General features: G+C 38.7%; 1 protein-coding gene and 1 pseudogene across 6 annotated transcripts in view; one reads left to right on the forward strand and one right to left on the reverse strand.

Moving 5' to 3' along the window:
* Positions 1–18,263, forward strand: part of SUPT3H (SPT3 homolog, SAGA and STAGA complex component) — a 502,772-nt gene that overhangs the window by 198,739 nt on the left and 285,770 nt on the right. The window lies entirely within an intron of this gene.
* Positions 4,644–7,174, reverse strand: LOC128593861 (phosphatidylinositol 4-phosphate 5-kinase type-1 alpha-like; annotated as a pseudogene).

Genomic DNA, 18,263 nt, shown 5'->3' on the forward strand with positions numbered 1-18,263 from the left:
TTAGCTTCTGCTTGTTTCACACAAATTTTAGTGTGCTATTTTTTTTTTGAGATGACTTCCTTTTGAGATGACTGAAGTTATACTCTCCAAATTGCAGATCAAACACTTAACTCCACAGATGTTCTGTTTTGAATGTATGTGTGTCAGGCACATAGTATAGGTCCAAGGGACAGCTTCCTCTTCACCCTCTGAAGGTTCCCTGAAAATGAACTGTTGAAGACAGAGTAATAGGAGAAAAGAGAGACAGGTTTATTTAATGTTCATAGCTTAGAGAATTATAGGAGAATGATAATCCAAATAACTCAGTGAGGTGGAGATGCTACATTCCCTTCTCATGAGGGAAGCAGAGCTGGGAGAGGGGATAATAGAAGTAAATGAGTTTTTCAGGGGAAAAGAGTGAGTCCAAAAAAGGATGACCTGGGACAGAGTTTCTTAGGTCTTCAGCAGAAGTGCTTGAAAGGTGGGAGGAACTTCACTGTAAAGAAACTTCGCCTTATTATGCAGATTAAGTCCCCCAGATGATCTTTAGGAGCTTCCCTCAGAAGAACAGATGGAAAAAAAAAATTTGTTTTTTTTTTTTTTTTGAACCAGGGTTTTGCTCTGGAGGGTACCATCATAGCTCACTGTAGCCTTGAACTTCTGGGTAGGACTTTAACCTCCTGAGTAGGTAGGACTATAGGCTTGTACCATCATGCTTGGCTAGTTCCTATTTTTTTATATAAACATGGTCTAACTATGTTGCCCAGGCTGGTTTTTCTGAGCTTGATGACCATTCCCAGCCACCTTTTGTTCAGTGGTTATTTGCTCTGGAGGGTACCATCATAGCTCACTGTAGCCTTGAACTTCTGGGTAGGACTTTAACCTCCTGAGTAGGTAGGACTATAGGCTTGTACCATCATGCTTGGCTAGTTCCTATTTTTTTATATAAACATGGTCTAACTATGTTGCCCAGGCTGGTTTTTCTGAGCTTGATGACCATTCCCAGCCACCTTTTGTTCAGTGGTTAATCTTTCCTGGTTCTTTTTTTTTTTTTTTTTTAATTTTTTTTATTAAATCATAACTGTATACAATGATATGATTATGGGGCATCATACACTCACTTCATAAACCATTTGACACATTTTTATCACAGTGGTTAACATAGCCTTTCCGGCGTTATCTCGGTTACTGTGCCAAAACATTTACATTCTACATTTACCAAGTTTCGCAAATACCCCTATAATATGCACCACAGGTGTGATCCCACCGATTCCCCTCCCTCTACCCACCCCCCCCCTTTCCCACTTCCCCCTATTGTTAAGTTGTAGCTGGGTTATAGCTTTCATGTGAGAGTCCCAAATTAGTTTCATAGTAGGGCTGTGTACATTGGGTAATTCCTCTGCTGGGCATATACCCAGAAGACCAAAAATCACAACATAACAAAGATATTTGTACCAGAATGTTTATTGCAGCCCAATTCATAATAGCTAAGTCATGGAAAAAGCCCAAGTGTCCATCGATCCACGAATGGATTAATAAATTGTGGTATATGTATACCATGGAATACTATGCAGCCTTAAAGAAAGATGGAGACTTTACCTCTTTCATGTTTACATGGATGGAGCTGGAACATATTCTTCTTAGTAAAGTATCTTTCCTGGTTCTTTAATGAGATTCCCTTAAGACTTTTGGAACTGCATTTCTTCTGGAAAGAAGTTTTCTTAGAGAAGGAAATTCCAGAGAGAGCCCTTTCTAGTGCTTCAAGAAAGAGGATCACATAGGAAAGGAGGTAGGGGAAGATCAGAGAGATCTTGAGGCTGCCACTTTAGTTTAACACATTAAAGCACCGTATTTTGGGATATCCTTCTGAGCTTCCCCAACATTGGCATAAATTGTCTTTCTTAATTTCTGATGACAATCTTGAAAGTGTTCTTTATTTTTTCGTTTAGTCATTTCTTTTTTGAACAGACATTTTCTATTCATCTTTTAGTCATTTTGTTTCTAATACTTCCTAGAAGCCTTGGTATATAGTAGGTGAGAAGTAAATATTTGAATGAATGGAAGATACATATCTCAAACTACTGATGTTTTGAATCCAAGTTGGCAAAACAAAAGATATTGACTTTTATCATTTTTCTTTATTTGAAAATGGTTCTGAATTAGAAAGGAACTGTTTCCTTAGATTAGACCCAATATCTTTCATTATTTTAAGTAGATCCATGATTCTTTCTGATTTAATGGGTATATTTAAGTGGGTTATATTCTAGTAATTGTAAGCATTGGTAATTAAGACTCACTTTGTCTTATACCTAAAATAACTCTATTTATTTTATGTACTGGGGCCTTCTTGTAAGATTTCATTTAAGAACAAGAGTCCAGCTGTTCAATAGAAAAATAATGTAAAATCATGAAATAATACTTAAGATTTTTTTCTTTTTCTCCTTCATTAGTTCCTCAAAATAAAAAGTCTGTTATTTTGGGATGACTCTAAATATGAAAATGAAATCAAATTAAATTTTTGTAGCAATTTAAATTATGATATATTCTTTCATATTTTGTCAACATATAGCACGTAGGTGAATTATATATAAGGATTGTTATGTGTACAAGTAATGGTGTGATTACATTTTGTGTAGGAAAGGGTAATTTATGGAAATGCATCCTTAGAATGGCGTTAGAGAAAAATTCTCATTATAGTACTAACTAAACCTAGTGGAATGAGTGAACTTCTAAAACCTATTTTATTTATTTATTTGTTGGTTAAAATTTATACATTAAACCACATATTAATCATTTATATTGCATTTGCCATTTTTGAACAATACAAAGTAGAGGCAAATAGTGATACTTAATAAAAATGTTGATTCCCCTTTCTTTCCCCCAACACCTAGCCCTCCGTCAACTATTTCCTCCCACTTGTTACAGAACTCTGTCCTGAATAAAACACTTAAATACATCATAAATAGTGAATTATAAAAAATAGTCAAGAATTCTTTCTTTCTTGTAAGAAGAGAACAAGGCAACAAAGACAGGCTGCCAGAAAGTGGCTGGCGGTGTCTAATACAAACAGTTATTTGGGGCATAGGCTAATCTGTCAAGGTAGGGTGGAACAGAGAAGGGATAGTATGGGAATTCACAGTCTGCCTGAGACAGCAGGCCCCCTTCTTTCCTGACAAGAGTGGACAGATCAGACAGAGGACCATAACTCTTAGAGGTGGGGAGGAGAGCGCACATGTAGCTCCCATTTCCTTCTTCTCTGCATGAAGACAGGGGACAGGACATGTAACACAGCATGACCTCACCAAGGCCAGAATCTTCTGGCTCTCCGTGAGTTTAAGAAAATATTCTCTAGCTTCATGGATAAGGACTGCCTGTTCCACTGACTGTCCACCCTAGCTCCATGAACACCAGAACACTCTTGGAAAAAAATGGGAAGAGCAAATCAGTCTCCTTTGGTGAATTATCTAAAATTCATTTAATACATTTTCATATTTAAAAAACTACCAGAATACGTCTCAAATTGCAAAATAGTAATAATGATTATGGGCTGGTAGTGAGTAGGGTTGTGACTAGGAAGGGCTCTGATCTCTCAGCCCCATGACAACCCCACAGTTTTACCATATGGGGCAGTTTTACGCCATGTCTCTCTCCCTTCCTTCAACTTTTAATAAGTTCATCAAGAGAGGAGGAGTTAAAGAACTACTCTTGGCAACCATCACACTTCTCTGCAAACACTAGGTCTCTTCCGAGGGAAAGCTATAAACAGGCGTCTCTTCAACACAGAGAAGTTTTTATTTTATTTTATTTTTTTATTTTTCACTTTGTTACCCTTGGTAGAGTGCCGTGGCATCACAGCTCAATAGCAATCTCAGTCTCTTGGGCTCCAGCAATCTTCTTGCCTCAGCCTCCCAAGTAGCTGGCACTACAGGCGCCTGCCACAATGTCTGGCTATTATTTTATTTATTTATTTTTAAGAGATGAGGTCTCACTCTGGTTCAGGTTGGTCTTGAACTCCTGAGCTCAGGCAGTCCATTTGCTTGGGCCTCCCAGAGTGCTAGGATTTCAGGTGTGAGCCATTATACCCGGTTAGTACTCTATAAAAAGTTTTGATCTGGAATTGGCTTGAAATTGTGTACCGGTTGTTCTTTTCATTTTTTAAGGAAAAAAAAATATAAGGTTGAGAGATGGTTAAACACTATACTCCCCCCAAAAAACCTTTACAAAGTTTAAAGGGGTCTTCTTTCAGGTACCAAAGAAAAAGACTAAAGTGCTATAATGTGTCTGTTAGTATTAAGAGCATAGCTCCTGGCAAAACTAAGATGAGGGCTAAAAAAACTGCCAAGTTCTGCAACTCTATTTCCAGCATGAAAAATGGGGGTTTGGAAAATGCTCAATTGTGGATTGAGTGCCAAAATTTGTGCCACCCAACTCTGGAGTGGAAGGGATGCTGCTATCTTCAGGCGTTTGCGGCACTAATGCCCACTTATGAGGAAGGGGAAAGAGAAGAGGTTCTTTTTCAGGAAGGTGCTGGAGAGCACCACTCACTTCCATTACACTCCTGTTTTGATGACCAAGAAGAAAATACAGCATTGCTGGAGCAAGAACTGACATCTTGGAACATAGAGATGTTAGAATCTTGTTCCAGGTCTTCTGAGATTTTCTGCTCAATGAGTGAATTCTGACTATGCAACTTTAGGCTTTTCCAAGTTTGTACTGGTAGTTTGCATTTGTAAATTCTATTCAAGTACAGGTGAGAAACTGGGGTAAGGAATAGCCGAGCTCTCTGATCTTCTCCAAAGGTGGAGTCTAAGCTAGAACATCAGGACGATCAATGTGAATGTCTGACTTGACTTCTTTCTGCCTTTGTTGTAATTTGTGCCTTTCGTTCCCCAGAGACTGATGGCTGGTCATGAATGTAGGAGTCACTATTGGGGCCTGCTCTGCAGAGAGAAAGATGAGCCAGACTAACACTTTCTGGAAGGAGAGGGCTTCAAGGGAATCTTCTTGAATACTGTGTTGCACTGTGAAATACTGGGACCATTCAGCATAGAAGGCTGGATGATACACCCATATAGTGTCGCCATCATGTACGAGGGCTTTCCAAGAGTACTCCAGTTTTTTTTTTTTTTTTTGGAGACAGAGTCTCAATTCGTTGCCCTCGGTAGAGTGCTGTTGCGTCACAGCTCACAGCAACCTCAAACTCTTAGGCTTAAGCTATTCTCTTGCCTCAGCCTCCCAAGGAGCTAGGACTGTAGTTGTCATTGTTTGGCAGGCTCGGGCTTGGTTTGAACCCACCAGCTCCGGTGTATGTGGCTGTGCCCTAGCCACTGAGCTATGGGCACTGAGCTGAGTGCTCCAACTTCTTAACAAATCTGTAAGACTGCAGAATATCAATGATGCCAATATAAAGCAGGAGCCTTTCCCTTTTACTATTCTGGGCAAGAATGCTACCCATATGGTCATCTATCTCCATGGTGCCACCTGTCAACCGTTGCCCCTAGATGGATTCCATGACTATAGAGTAGCTCAGGCATCCTCAAACTTTTTAAACAGGGGGCCAATTCACTGTCCCTCAGACCATTGGAGGGCTGGACTATAGTTTTTTAAAAAAAGCTATGAACAAATTCCTATGCACACTGCACATATCTTATTTTGAAGTAAAAAAACAAAATGGGAACAAATACAATCACACCGCCTCATGTGGCCCACGGGCTGCAGTTTGAGGACCCTTGGAATAGCCTTTTGGGGGCTTGTCTGCAAGTGTCAACCAAGTATTGTGTTTCACTGGTTAAGGCCTCTCGTGCATGATCTGCCTTGTGGATTGACATCAAGAGGCTATAGCCCAGTATCTTAATGCTCTGCAGTACTGAAGAGTCATGCTGCAGAGTCTTAACAAAGAGCATTGTACGTGTCAGCATCCAAAAAAAGACTTTGTAAGAAGTCCAGGTCTTTAAAGGTGGAGAGAGGCTTCTCTTGTTTTTTTTTTTTTTTTTTTAAGAAGCCCATTGTTTGTAGGTTGAGCCCTTGAAGTCATACTTGATAATGCATTTTGACTGACCGTTTTCGTCACCACAATTCAAATGTTCTTGCCACCTGCTCACACACAATGCAGTCCTTCGAATTTAGGCAACAAAGTCTGAGGATTCTGTTTGAGGTTCATGTAGTATACTGGAAGCAGTTTCTGCAGAAACTCTGCCTCTTTATGTTGGACTATTGTAATGAGGAATCTGTCCTTGCTGGATACATAGAAGAGGGAACTGCTAGCTCCAGAGTGGCAGGGTTCAGTCAGTGGTTTGCTGCAGAAGTTATAAGTAATCATCAGGCCAGAAGCCATTAAATAGCTCCTGAAAGTAGCAGAAGGCACCAAGTGCATAGGTTTTGAAACAAAAGTCATTGTAGTGATGAGCAGGGGTTAGGTTGCTCCCTTCACTGGGGAAGAGATACTCTCCACTGTGTAAAGTCTTGCATAGGACATGAGGACATCCCTTTCAGGTTTAGTACTCAGACTCCCCACAGTGTGAGTAATGCCCAACTGGGTGGCCACCTTTTAAGGCTGATGAGGTCATCTTTTTATATGTTGTCTCTTCTGAAGAATTAACACCCCCATGGCCTGTTTTCTTGATGGGCATGCTTGATAAGGTACCTCAGATGCCATGGATCTTTTCATTCCAGATGCTGTTAGTAATTGACACAGGGAAGGAAAGAATAAGGATACAGACTTTCTTCTTTGCCTAAAGTTTTGCCTCCAAGGCACTGCACACATTAGAGATCTAACACGATCTGGCTCTTAGTGACTTTTTTCTTTACCCAAAGATAAAGGAAATATTAAAGGAAGACATTTTGATGACATTCAGGACATCAAGGGTAATACGATAGTAGTTCTAATGGCCATACCAGAATAAAGTTCCAAAATTGCTTTGAAGGGATAAAGCGCTGGCATCAGTGCATAGCTTCCCAATGGGAATACTTAAAAAAGGTGACCATAATGATACTCAGCAATGAGGTATATAGCACTTTTTCTAGGACAACTTCACAAACTTAATTGCTAGACCTCATATGTAGGACCATGATTTGCCCTCTTACCATTGACCCCATAGCACAGAAAGTTGACATCTGAAGTCAAGGTACAGATAGGGACCTTGGGATCAAAGAATGAAAACCTTACAGCTGATGGTCCAGAGGAGGCTGATGCCATCTTGGGAGCCCCCTCCCCTCAGCAGCCTGGCTCCCTTTCACTCCTTTAGTTGGAATCGAATCATCCCTAGGTGTTTTCACAGAAAACATTCTGCAGGCCATCTGCCCCCCCACTTTGCCTCTGGGACTTCCCTCAGACACTCCAAGTGTGCTTCTCAGTGAAGCTCAGGGCCACAGCAGTCACCTAGCATGGTGGAAAAGGCCCATCTTGTACCCCCTCTGAAACTTTAACTACTTTCCACAGTAGCTACTTTCTCCTTTCACAAAGGAATAAGCTCAAGCTGACCCACATCCAGGCCAAAACACACCTACAGGATAAAGGAGGTATGAAAAATTCCAGAGAAGCAATTTACCCCTTCTTCCTATCTAGCCATAGACTGTTTATTCTAAAACCTATTTTAATCATGGAACTATGGACTTGGAACTCAAGTAATGTACTCTTTTGTGAATGTTTAACATTATCTTTCGGCTTGTCATTGGTAACACCAATATGATATTTTCCATTTAATTCTTAATACTCTATTATATAGTTTCTTTGCCAGTTGAATCATCAGTTTATTCTGATTATTTCTTTATTAATTATACTTTATTATTGAAAATTGTTTCACAGACATGAAAAATTTATTCTCTTGTCTATTGTCCCTATTAAGTGGTCAATTCCTTTTGTCTCTATTAAGAGACTAATTTGTTGAACAAATTTATTGTGTGTGTGCCATGCCTGAGGCATTTGTTCTAGCCAGTAGAGCTACAATAGTGAACAAGATGAAGTTTTTGTCTCTGTGAAGTTTACATTCTAATGGCAGAAGTAGAAAGCAAACAGATACAGAGTATCATGTCTGACAGCATTAAGTCCTAGGAAGAAAAATAAAGCAGATTAAAGTAGTAGAATATAATAGAAGCTGATGTTTTCAATATGGTGACCAAGAAAGGCCAATCTGAAAGGTGGCATTTGAGTAGAAATCTGAATGCATTTATGCCAATGTCTAAGGAAAAAGCAGTTCCTCTCTGAGGTTCTATGTATAGCAAATGGGAAAATCTTCAGGTGGGAATGTGTTTGTTCGGGGAACAGCACAAAAGTTGTATGGTAAGGGTAGAAGGAATATTGTAGATGGAGGCAAAGAAGCCAGACCTTGTAGGCTGTGATCAGGAGTTGTGATTTAATTTAAATCTATTACATTTTTTAAATTTGAGAGTTTTGATTAGGGAGGATTATGATTAGATTTAAAAGGATTAATCTAGGTTCAGTTCAGTGGTTAGGGCATGGGACACATACACCAGTGCTGGTGGGTTCAAACACATCCCAGGCCTGCTAAACAACAATGACAACTGCAATAACAACAGAAAATAGCCGGGCGTTGTGGTGGGCGCCTGTAGTCCCAGCTACTTACTGGGAGGTTGAGGCAAGAGCATCACTTAAGCACAAGACTTTGAGGTTGCAGTGAGCTGTGATGCCACAGCCCACTCTACCGAGGGCGACATAATAAGACTCTGTCACACACACACACACAAAAAAAAAAAAAAAAAAGAAAAGAAAAAAGGTTTACTCTAGCTGCTATGTAGAGAGCACACACCAGATAGGACAAAGGTAAAAGCAGAGAACTAGATAGAAGGCTACTCTAATAGCCCAGGCTAGAGATGCCTAACTTGAGTTAGGGCGTTTGGAGATGTGAAAAGTGGTTGTATTCTGGAAATATTTTGATGGTAGTGGGCAAAGTTTGCTAATCAGATGTGTAACACCGAGAAAAAGACAAAAGGAAGAGACATTTCTGAATCCTTTAGGCTAAAAATTGGGTGAATAATGGTTCCAATAAGATAGATATAAAATACTAATTTGAGATAGTGAAAGAGTAAGTTTAAAGAAGATTTTGGGTTTGTGTTCTGTTTGTGATACTAAGTTCGCAGTTGGATCAGAGAGTCTGGAATTCTGGGGAAAAATCAGCATAGAAGTTTGGGTGTTAGTTTATAAATGAGTTTTAAAGCCTTGAGACTAGATGTGATCACCCAGGAAGTATATATAGATATAGAAGAAAAGTTTGGTCTTAAAACTTAGCCATAAGGAACAGGTTAGTGTTTCAAGAAAATAAATCCAATCAAAGAAAATGAAAAGATGCTGCTGTTGTGATAGAAGAAAACCATAATAGTGTAGGGTCTCAGAAGCCAAATGAAGATTTCCAAGGAAAGAGTGAACTGTATTAAATGCCTTTATCAATAGGCTAACTAGCTAGCCTATTGGTAGATAAAACTTGCATGGAATATTTGTCCAGAAAACAAAAACCTGATAGGAATTGATATTAATTTTAAAAACACTTTGAATTAGAAAACAGTTAAAAATTATGATGTAGAATTATAATTTTAACTTTCATAATTAGTTACCTTTAAAATTTACTGTTCAGGGTGACGCCTGTGGCTCAGTGAGTAGGGCACCGGCCCCATATACAGAGTGTGGCGGGTTCAAACCTGGCCCTGGCCAAAATGCAACAAAAAATAGCCGGACGTTGTGACGGGCGCCTATCATCCCAACTACTCAGGAGGCTGAGTCAAGAGAATCGTTTAAACCTAAGAGCTGGAGGTTGCTGTGAGCTGTGATGCCAAAGCGCTCTACCGAGGGTGACGAAGTGAGATCTGTCTCTAAAATAAATAAATAAAATAAAATAAAATTTACTGTTCAGTGTTTGAGGAGGAATACACATTTTTAACTTGTTATTCCTTTTAGTTAATTTTTTTAAATTAAATTCAGAATATTAATGGTTAACACGTATTTTGTTTTTGTACAGATTGAACCAAAGTTATGTGTGCCCTTCACCAAGATAGTGTGCAGTGTCCTCAATAAGTATAAATTTAACCATTCCTTCCTTCCTCCCCCCAGCATTATTTTCACTGAGGTTTGCTTCCATATGTGCACTTAAATGCTGCTTGATTAGTTCCAGTGTGGTATTAAGTACATGTGTTTGTTTCTCCATTCTTGTGGTGTTTCACTTAGAAGAAAGGTTTCTAGTTCCATCCATGTTGTCACAAAAGATATTAGATTGCTATATTTTTTTATGACTGAGAGGTGTCATGTGTTATGCATATTTACCACATTTTAATCTATTCATATATTGGAGGGCACTGGGTTGTTTCACCATCCTCACAATTGTGTATTGTGCTGCTAAAACATTTTGTGTGCAGGTGTCCCTTTTCATAAGATGACTTTTTCTTCCTTTAGGTATATACTCAGCAGTGGGATTGCTGGATCAAATGGTAGATCAACTATAAGTTCTTTGAAGTATCACCATACAGCTTTCCATAGAGCTTATAGTAGTTTGCAGTCCCACTGACAATATTTAAGTGTTTCTATCTCTCTGCATCCATGCCACCACTTGTTGTTTTGGGACTTTTGATTAAGAACCATTTTCACTTAGAGTTAGGTGATAGCTCATTGTGGCTTCGAATTGCATTTCTGTAAGGATTAGAGATGTTGAATATTTTTTCATGTGTTTTTAGGCCACTGAACTGTCTTCCTTTGCAACGTTTCTGTTCATGTCTTTTTCTCACTTTTTAATGGGGTTGTTTGATTTTTTTCTTGCTGATTTGCTTGAGTTCTTTGTAGTGGTTATCAGTCCTTTATCAGATATACAGCGTGCAAACATTTTCTCCCATGTTCTATATGAAAAAGTATTTTCAAGGGTGACTAGGTGAGTGCTAGTTTCCCAAGGGGTGTAGCTTGAAGGTGACCATAGTGATGTTCAGCAAAGATGTATGCAGCACTTTTTCTAGGATGAGTTCACAAACTTGATTGTCCAACCTTGTTTGGTCCTAACTTTTGCATCTCTGTATGTGGTAGATTACATTTATAGATTTGTGTGTGTTGAACCATCCTTACATTTCTTGGTCACGATGAATATTTTTTTGATATGCAGCTGAATCCAGTTTGCTAAGATTTTATTGAGAATTTTTACATCCATTTTCATAGATTTCTTTTTCAGTTATGTGCTTTCCTGGCTTTTGTATCAAAGTGATGTGTACATATTGGCTTTGTAGAATAACTTAGGGAGGATTGCTTCCTTTTCAATGTTAAGAAATAATTTCTGCAGTATAGGTATAAGCTCTTCTTCCTAGATTTGGTAAAATTCAAGTATGAGATCATCTGGTCCAGGACTTTTTTTGGTTGGAAGATTTGTTATTGCTGCTTCAATTATGGTGCTTGGTATTGGTCTGTTGAAGAGCTCTATGTCTTCCTGATTGAACCTAGGGAGGTTGTGTGTTTCAAGAAATTTTTCCTTCATGTTTTCAAGTATGGAGATTTTTATAGTATTTTGAGATAGTATTTTGTGTTTTTGTGATATCAGTTGTAATTTCCCCTGTTTTATTTTTAATTGAGCTTATTAGAGTCATTTCTCTTCTGTTTCTTATTCATCTAACTAGGGGCTTGTCAATTTTATTATCTTTTCAAAGAACCAACTTTTTTGCTTCATTAATCTTCTGTATAGTTATTTTGTTTTTGATTTTATTTAGTTCTGCTCTGACCTTAGTTATTTCCTTTCTTCTGCTGTGTTTGGGATTGTTTTGCTCTTCCTTTTCCAGTTCCTTGAGACAAACTCATTAGATTGTTGATCTATGTTCTTTCTGATTTCTGGATATAGGCATTTAGGCAGTGAGTTTTCCTCTCAGGACTGCTTTTTCAGTATCCCAAATATTCTGATAACTTGTGTTCACATTATGATTTGTTCAAAAAAATCTTTAGGTTGCTATCTTTATCTCCTCATTGGCCTAGCTATCATTCAGCAGTAGGTTGATTGTTTCTGTGATTTTGTGTAAGGATGAGTGTTTCTGTTGGAATTGATTTCTAATTTTATTCCACTGTGGTAAGAGAAGATACATGGTATAATTTTTTCTTTCTTTTTTTTTTTTTTTTAATTTGTTGAGACATGTCTTGTAGCCTAAGATGTGATCAGTCTTATAGAATCAGTAGTTTGGGGGTAGAACATTCTGTAAAATGTCTGTTAGGCCCATTTGTTTTAGAGTTGTGTTTAAGTCTCTTGTATCTTTGTTTGTTCTCTGTTTGGACGATCTGTCCTGTTCTGTCTGTGGGGGTGTTGATGTCTCTGGTGATTATAGTGCTGGTGTTTATCATTTTGTTTAAATCGAGTAGAATTTGGTTTATGAATGTGGGTGCTCCTATGTTAGTTTCATAAATACTTAGGAATGTTAAGTCTTCTTTTTGAATTGTTTCCTTCACCATTATGTAGTGACCATCTTTGTCTTTCTTTACTTTTATTGATTGAAGTCAGTGTGATCTGATATGAGAATGGCCATACCAGCTATCTGTTATTTTCCATTTGCTTGGAATATTGTTTTTTTTTATTCTTTTACCTTGAGTCTAAATTAGTCCTTGTGGGTTAGATGTGTTTCTTGGAGATAATAGATACTTGGCTTATGTTTTCTTATCCATTCAGCCATTTTATGTCTCTTCGGTGGGGAGTTCAGCCATTCACATTTATTGAAGGTATTAATATGTGTGGTGGATTTCTGTTTATACTGTTGTACAGATTCTTTTTCATTGTTTTACCTCTTGAGTCATTGTGGTATCTGGGCTCTAAACTTTAGCTTTTTGATGGTCTTGTTCTAGTGGGTGTCTATTGTGCTGATCATTATATAATGCAAGTTTGTGAGCTTCCTGCAGGGTAGGTCTTGCCTTTGCAATTTCCCCTAGCAATTGTTTATCGGAGAAAATCTTTATTTGTTGCTCATATAAGAAACTTAGTCTTGTATGATACCAGATTCCATACTGGCCATTATTGTGTAGAAGGCTTACAGTAGGTCCACACTCCTTCTGGCTTACAGGGTTTCAGTAGAGAAGTCTGAAGTTAGTCTGACCATTTGCCCTTTGTAAGTTACCTTCTGTTTTTGTCTTACTGATCATAGAAGTCCCTCTTATGTGATTACTTTGGCCAAACTAATGTCATGGTGCAGGGATCTTGTGTGATTCTTATAGCCAGATACCTAGATTTCTAGTGAGGTCTGGGAAATTTTCTTCAATAATTCCTTTAAGTAAGTTATCGAACACTTGTGACTTTTCTTATTTGTGACTCTTATGTTTGGCCTCTTTACATAGTTCTTCATTTCTTGTAGGCTTTTTTCATCCCTCTTCTTTCTCTTTTTCTTTCCCTTCAACTTGGTTATTTAGCACAAAGGTATTATCCTCAAGTTTTGAGATTCTTTTTTCTCCCTGATCTTAAGGCTTTCCACTATGCTTTGTAATTCCTTGAATAAAATTTTCATTTACAGAAGTTTTGTTTAGTTTTTCTTTAATACTTTGATTTCTTTATTCATTTGCTGCATTGTATTTCTGGCTTCTCTGTGTTAGGTTTCTGTTTTCTTTTGTATTTCCATGAGCTTACTTATGGACTTATGAACTTATAACACATGCTTGAATTCCTTTATCTCTCATTTTAATCTTTTTTGTTTTGGTTGGTATTCATTGGTAAGGAGTTATTGTTTTCATTAGGGGCTGACCTTTCACTTCAATTTTTTATGTTACCTGTGTTTTCCCACTGGTTCCTTCTCATCTGGCCTCTCTATTGAGAGCCAAGGGTGTTGCGCTGGCTTAGTGGCTTGTCTCTGAGTCCCTGTCAGGGAGAAGAGTACTGGCCCAGAGTTGCCTGTGGCTTGCTCTAGCAGGTTTAATGAATCTCTCAGGTTGCCTCTGACCTACTGTCTTCACCTCTTCCTGTCAGAGTGTAGTGAGTTAGGTCTCCCAGCTTACTCTTGGTGAAGTGGGGTGGTATTTGTACATATGAATCAGCTACACTCTGTTGGAAGACAGTTTGAAGAGATATCTTGTTGTTCTCTTAGTCATTGGTTGATGTTTGTGTCAGTGATCCAGCTGCTGAGATGTTTTTTTGTGCCTATAGTATACTCTGATCCCTTACATGGGATACTTGAGTGCCTCAAGCTTTAGGAGTGACTCTTATTTCAAAGGGGTTTCTTGGTCTCCTCCTAAATGGGGGCAGGGGCAAGGCAGTTTGTCAGTAGACTATATGAGCCTCCCTGTCAGTAGGTGTACCTGCAGGAAGGAACAAGTGCAGTCCTGTTTTGGGGTCCTGGACCTGCTCCAGTCTCTCAGGAGAATCATTCCAATACTGCTGGTGATAGGTGGGGCCCTCGAGCTTCCAGATGAATCTCAGTCTCTGCTTTAGCCAAGGTGAGTGGGGTGGTATAGCTGAACGAGGCTAGGTTGGGCAGGCTTGTCCTCAGGCTCCTAGAAGCTGACTGGTTGGCTTTTGTGGCAGGGGTTAAAGGTCTGCTTCCAGTTCCTGGCTGAAGTGGTCCCACCCAGCCATAAAGTCTGTTTATGGAGGAAGGTCTGAAATTTAGACTAATAACCTTCATTTGGCTCACTTTTCTCCCCACCTTCTACTCTACAGTTTCCTGCCAGGAACTACTGGAAAGCTGGATTCCAGGCCTACCAAGCTCTCCAGTGACTGTGCTGTGTGCCAGAAGGTTCTCCGCTCAGTATCCCAGCCTGAGCTGAGTGTGCAGCCCTCCTATGAGAGCACAGCCCTCCTATGGGGGAGATTCCCTGTGAGCATGTCACGGCTAGGACCCACACTAAACTCTCCCCACTGATATGTGCATGCAGGCTCTCTCACCTCTTCAGACCACGCAGGTCAATCCTAGACCTTGCCAGGAGAGGCATGCCTGTCCTGAGTTGGGCTCAGGGTCCTTGAGCAAGTTTGATGTCGTACCATCAGGATGTGCCCAGCTGCTGGGCACATAGAGCCAGGGCGAGCTGGCAAGCAGAGAGCTCAAATCTGAGCAGACCTCAGTCTACTGCATGACCCCAGGAGGAAAGTCCTTAGTTCCACACACTGGAAATCTCAGTGTTGTGGCTCAATTGTCTGTCTTGGCAGCCATGGGAAGGAGAAAGGCAGAACATAGGCTGTATGGGAGAGTATTAGCAGACTGGTCAGGAAGGTGTCTGTTCTGAATGTCCAGGCTCTACAATCAGAGAAATCATCCAGGACCCACTGGACCTCTGTAGATCCTGTTGTCTAGGCTGGAGTTGGGAAGTATCAATGTGGAAAGAACAGGGTGAAACCCAAGCAGTTGAACCCCCCTGGCGATGACAAAGTTGCAAGGTCAGTGGAGAAGCACTATGGAGCCTGCCATCTGGGCTTAGGTCTGTAGGGGTGGAGAGCACCCCAAGGAGGGTGGATAGTGCCCTAAGTCCTTGTGTCCTGTCCATAGGCAGTTCCCAGTTTGCTGGTGGCAGCTTCCTTTGGGCTTGTGAGAGCAGAAAGTCTCTCCAGTAATGTGAGAGCCCTCCTTCGGTCAGTTATGTGGTGGGGAGGGAGAAACATACTGCTCTACTGTTGGGGTCCTGCCCAGGGGCAGGGTCCACTAAGACCTGTGGAAACTAGCAGCAACTGACTGAAGAATTACAGAGTTAGAAAAGACAGGAGAGAAAGACATGAGACATAGAGTAGAATTAGAAGTGGGAGCTCAGGGATCCATTGCCCATTTGTGGCGTTCTGGCAATGGCACTATTTGCTCCACTCTGCTTTTATTGAAGTGTATTTTGCCCAAAGGGTAATAAGAGACTCAGAAACTGAGTGAGTATATCTGTTCCTATTGTTATTATTAACCTTAAGGGTAGCCCTGAGAAATCTGAAATCTGAGCATTGTATTGGGAGAGCCTCCCATTTGAGATCATATACACAGATTTCTAGGGAGGAGTTAAACTCCACTAGTTCCCTGTGGAGTAAAACACCACCGGCGTTAATCTCCTCTGAGGAATTGATGGGAGGGAGGCATTTTCCTCCCATCACCACCACAGAGGATCTTCTTCTGCAATAGGGGATATAAGCTCTTTTGCCCATATCTCAGGGCTCAAGCTACTGCCTTGATCTCTGTCCCAGAAATGCAAATCTCCACAATGGGTATCTGCTTGGCCTGTTTGCTAGGCAGGAGACAACCCAGTATCTTTCTAGGTCTTGTCATAGCCTCTTCTGTGACCATTTTTTCTCAGAGTATGCAGAGACCCAGTCAGGGGTGTTTGTAAGCTGTATCTCCAACAGGCTAGAATTTCAGAAAAGGCAGGAAGCTTGCTAGCAATGGCTAGCTTAAATGTAAACTAGATGACTTTTGTTTGTTATGACTTACTTAGCTTACTTTTTAATTTTCCTCTTTTTCTGGGGGGTGCTTTCCTTTGCAAAGAATGGAGTCTTCGATCCCCTTTCTCCCTGTACTCTATCTATCCCTTCCGTCTGTGCTACAGTGCTCTCCAGAGTTTCCTTCTGCCAGTATCTTGCTCTTTCTTTTGTATTCTGCGACTTCTTCCTATGGAATCTCTTATAGGTTCTGGCAGTCTTCCCTTGGAATTATACCTGTTCTATGATTCTAATGTTAGGTTTTTCTTTTTCATCTAAAAGTTTTCCTTTCTCAGATGGTCTGGCTGCTGGTATCTTTGATCAACCATCTTGTCTTTGTTCTTTGTTTTAAATGTAAAGTGACTACAGTTAACTTCCTGTTTCTTATAGGCCTTATTTAAGCATTTCTTTGCCCAGAGCAAGTCTGTAATAGTCTGGTTTCTGTATCTTAATCTTAGCATACCCATGGGTAAACATTTTTAAGCATGTAAAATTTGTCATGAGCAGCCTTAGTTATAAATAATCTAAAAGTACTTTTGTCAATATGAGTGCTTTGTATTGTAGTATGTGTTCTCTAAATCTTATTTTTAAAATTTGCTTTACAGAGGATATTTAATAATGTTTGTAGAAATTAGTAAATTAGAATTTTTTCTATGCTAAATTTAAAATACTAGATGAAAATAAAGCTTTTCGTGTAAGTATTGAAATTTATTAAAATTTTAGTTTGAACTCAGTTTACTATCTGCACAACTACTTTTCAAATTTATTTCCAAAATTAAAAAAAAATATTCTTCAACTTCATTAAAAAAAAACTTCTTCATCCTGGAAGTTTTGTTTGGATTTCAAGAAGTTAATTTCTTTGCTGTTACTTCTCTGTTACTGAATATTGAAAGTACATTAAAGATACAAGAGATTCCAAACTTAGATTATATTTAATGTTGAATGTTTATAGAAAAATATTTCATTTTGTTGTGTCTTGTTTTCTTTCTGCTCAGCTGTGTTAGACCAATAGACTACTTATGTATTTATGTATTTATCTATTTTGTATGATAGTTCCAAAAAATAATTTCTAAGAATGTTTATTTGTTTATATGTCAGTATGACTGATGTTCTGTTAAGACTTGACAAAATTTTTCCAAGTAATACTTTTAGGGACTCATATTTTTAGGGATCCAATGTTTGGATGTTGCTCTTTTTTGTAGAATACAAACAAAATAAAACTCTTGAGATTTTAGCATTTAAAAATGTGAAATTTTCATGTACTCTAATTGAGTTTTTTGATTTATGAGCAGTCCCTCAGAAACATGAGTTAAAGAAGTCTGCTTCTTTTTTTTTTTTTAATTTGAATTATCCTAAAGTAATAGTTCTCAATCCTACTTGTACATTTAGAATCACTCAGGGAAGCTCTTAGTAAAACTGATTCTGGGCGGTCCAAATCTAATGATTCTGATTCATTTTACTTGGTATGAAATCCAGATATTAAAAATTTTTTTTATTTTTTTTGCACAGGATTTTAATAGTTAGATGTAGAACCACTATGCTAAAACCATAACTCATGGTATCATTATCTGTATAAAGATGGGAAATTTTACTTAGTTGTAAAAATATTTTAGCTATCTAACACTAAACATATAGATATTTAAAATTTTCTTTTCATTTTTTTGTTCAGATTGTAAATATTTTTTAGACATCTTTTAAGCACTTACCAGAGAGCATCTTTTTTAGTTTATTCTTGTCTTGGTTCACATCAGATTTAAAGACTTTGCTGCAAGTTTGATTATATCTGTTTAAACATGGATTTTATATGATTTCTGCTTTTCTTCTATGTAAGCATTGGAGTAGTCATGTAACTATTTTTTGCAGCTTAACTTTTTTGCAACTGATAAATTTATTTTCTTTCAAATGACTTGGCAGTGATGATATTCCTTAGAGCAGAACAGCTAATGGAAAAATTTTAGA

Source organism: Nycticebus coucang, chromosome 9 (assembly GCF_027406575.1).
Source record: "Nycticebus coucang isolate mNycCou1 chromosome 9, mNycCou1.pri, whole genome shotgun sequence".
NCBI classification, from domain to species: domain Eukaryota; kingdom Metazoa; phylum Chordata; class Mammalia; order Primates; family Lorisidae; genus Nycticebus; species Nycticebus coucang.